Below are 3286 nucleotides of genomic sequence, written 5' to 3' on the forward strand. Positions count from 1 at the left end.
ACACCCAACCTGAATGTGCAATTAAAGATTAAAAAGGGAGAAATAAGGGTGGAATAAAAAAAATTGGATGATAAGTAGACCCCAAATTATGTGTAGTGCCAAGAAGGCTTAGTCACTAAAAATGTTCATATGTACTAAGCCAGCCCCCAAGCGTATATTACAAGATAAATAAAGTCCTATAGTTATCCTAAACTGATTGTTTGAATGCTTAGGTAAAGAAAATAAGGGCAAGCCTTTTGTATTTGATATGCATTGGAGGAACTTCTCTTGTGAGTGTGTCTCTTGACCATCCCCACATTGACATGCATCATTTCATATGAGAGAGTGGGACTTTTTAATTGTGAGGGCACATGGGTTGTATTTCTAGCTGTTTACTTATTGGGTAGCATAACTAGTATATATGCATGGTTGTTTGTTTCAAATGTAATGTCATATCTTGATTCCCTTGTGTCACATTATTTTGCTTCATGATAACACACAGCTGATTTTGAGGTGCTAGAATAGGATGGGGTAATGTTTTGAGCTTAAAATTGATGATTTACTGCCACAGATAACTTATGTTTCTCCTAGTTAAAAATCATAGTATTGTTTAGTTATGTTTTGTTGCTTGAGGACATGCAACGCTCTAAGTTGAGGGACTTCATGTGCCATGGTTTCATGGAACTTATGATGCCTAAACATGGAGAAAATGCATGTATTTAAGGTAATTTTTTGGATTTGATTTGTTTTTAGAGTGATTTTATAGAAAACTAGATGTTGGAAGATAACCAGAAGAAAACAAAATAAAAAGCTGAGAAAAAGCCACCTACTTTGGCACCTAAGCCCTGTAGGTACCACCTACTAGGCATAGGGTCCATATATGTCAGAAATTGCAAAAATAGAGAAACAATGTTGGGACTGGAACCTATGCCCCCACCCTGACTTGTGGTCGTAGGTACCACCTACACCCTGTAGATGGATCCATAGGTAGCCCCTGATGCATTTTTCCAACATTGGTTTGGATTTATTTCCTAGGACTTCCATGTAACCTATATACATTCCTATGATGTTTTTAGTCCTTATTATTTACATTTAGTAAATTTTTCCTATTGTATTTTGGATTTGATTTCTAGGGTTTCTATGTATTCTATAAATACCCTTTTTACATTTATTTAGAAGGATATGAAGAGATGGGATCTTGGAGGCTAGTTTATGCCCTTGGGGGCTATCATATACTCTTGCAAGCATCTTATTGTTCTTGGTTTGTTTTTGATTTGTTATTCAATTTAAGATTTTATGTTTTCTTCTTTCATTATTGTGAGATTGATTCTATGATTTTGTCAATGAATTTATGAATGATCTCATAACTATGAATGGCTAATTCCCTTTGCTAGGGTTGCAGGGACCTTGGCGAATTAATGATGTAGAGGAAGCGCCAAGTCATTCCAGATAAAGATTCCTGCATGTATTGTAGTTTTATTTGGTTTTATTGATTTCATAGAGGTGGCCAATGTTAGGATCCTGCCTATATTCATTACAAACCTGAGAGAGAGGTAGAGATTCAGAAAAAAAGATCACAACAGTGATTTGGAGTGAATTGCCAAAATAAGCTCACCTGTACTATATACTTAAGATTATTAACTTTCATCTAATCAACTTGAGACTGAGAGGAGATAGTTGAAACTAGGGTATAATGCAAGGGTTAGTACGGTTACAATTTGACACCGAGAAAAGATGTGAAATTCACTAAAGTATGCCAAGAAGTAGTTGGTGATACCTAACTTGTCAAATTTTATATGCAAGGTATTCGAATAGTTTGATAGTGCATGATAAATTTACTGAGTTAGAAGCCAAGAACACAAGCATAGTGTTCGTCTTAGATTGATCACAAGCTCAAACATCTAGTTCTTATTACTTTTTACTATTTTAGAAAACCCCCCATTTACTTTCTATACTGCCTAGTGATTTCAACAAGTTTAAGCAAGATTTCTTATGTATTCCCTGTGGGATCGATGCCAAACTAGTTGGGTTATAATATTTTGACAGTGGTTGTTGTATCCTTCAATTGGAGGTGTAGTTTGGGGGAAATCAGTCATATAAGGATCCACAGGTGAATTTGCAAAACTTTTTGGATATTAGTGTCACATTATCCCAGCAAGAGTCTCTACAAATTATGTAAGGCTCATAGTCTCTTTATCACTTCTGGGGGAAGCAAATAAATGGTTGAAGGCAGAACCTTCAAACTCTATCACTACATGGGATGATCTGGCAAAGAAATTCCTTATCCGATTCATCCCATCCGGCAAGACTGCAAGGTTACGCAGTGAAATTTTGAACTGTAAGCAAAAGCTGAAAGAATTATATCATGCCTAGGAGAAGTTCGAATCTCTTGTTTGAGACTTCCCCTATCATCAAAATACTAATGAGGTATTAGCTTATACTTTTAATATATCTCTTGATCATAACATAAAGATTCTTCTAGATTCAGCTACAGGTGGTCAAGCATTGGAGAAAACTTATTATGAGTAGCATACCTTGCTGAACCAAATTGCGCAAGGTAATCCTAACGGGTATGTTGAAATCTCCAGAAGCATAGTGAAAATGCCTGTGGGCATGGTTGAGTTGATAGTGTCACAACCTTAGATGCCCAATTGTTAGCTCTTCAGAATCAAATGATGACATAGTTTAGCAAATTGGTTTTTGAATCAATCTTAGGTACAGGTAAATACGGTTCAATAGACTTTGTATTGGTGTGAAATTTGTGGCATAAGTGGTCACTCTGTAGACTTGTGTGGAGCAAATTCAAAGTCTATAATTTTATGGGCAATGTACAGAAGAAAACTTATGGTAATGCGTACAATCACAAGTTGTAGAGTCAACCCAACTATTCCTGGGGCAATAATCAAACTCAACACTTTCAATAGTAGAAGAACATGTAGGCCAGTAATAATAAGGATACAATAAAGAAGATCCTGGCCAACCAAGAAAAATGTTGCTAAGATAAAACTTTAGCAACTTGCCCAGAAAAATTTAGTGGCACAGTTGGGACAATTGGCTCAGGAATAGAGTACCAGTCCTCAAGGTGGGTTGCTTAGTGATACAAAGAATCCAAAGTAGGTTATGGAAATCACCTTGAGGAGTGGTTAGATCTCATAGACAGGACTCCCAAGAAAAATAAGTATGTTCAACTAGAATTGATCCCTTAGTAGGTTGTGGAGGAGCAAGTTACAAGTAAAGTAGCTACAAATTTAGGGTAGTCTGAGTACCAAAAATCAAAGACTGCTGAGCATGTGCAACAAAGACAACA

Source organism: Capsicum annuum, chromosome 8, assembly GCF_002878395.1.
Source record: "Capsicum annuum cultivar UCD-10X-F1 chromosome 8, UCD10Xv1.1, whole genome shotgun sequence".
NCBI classification, from domain to species: Eukaryota; Viridiplantae; Streptophyta; class Magnoliopsida; order Solanales; family Solanaceae; genus Capsicum; species Capsicum annuum.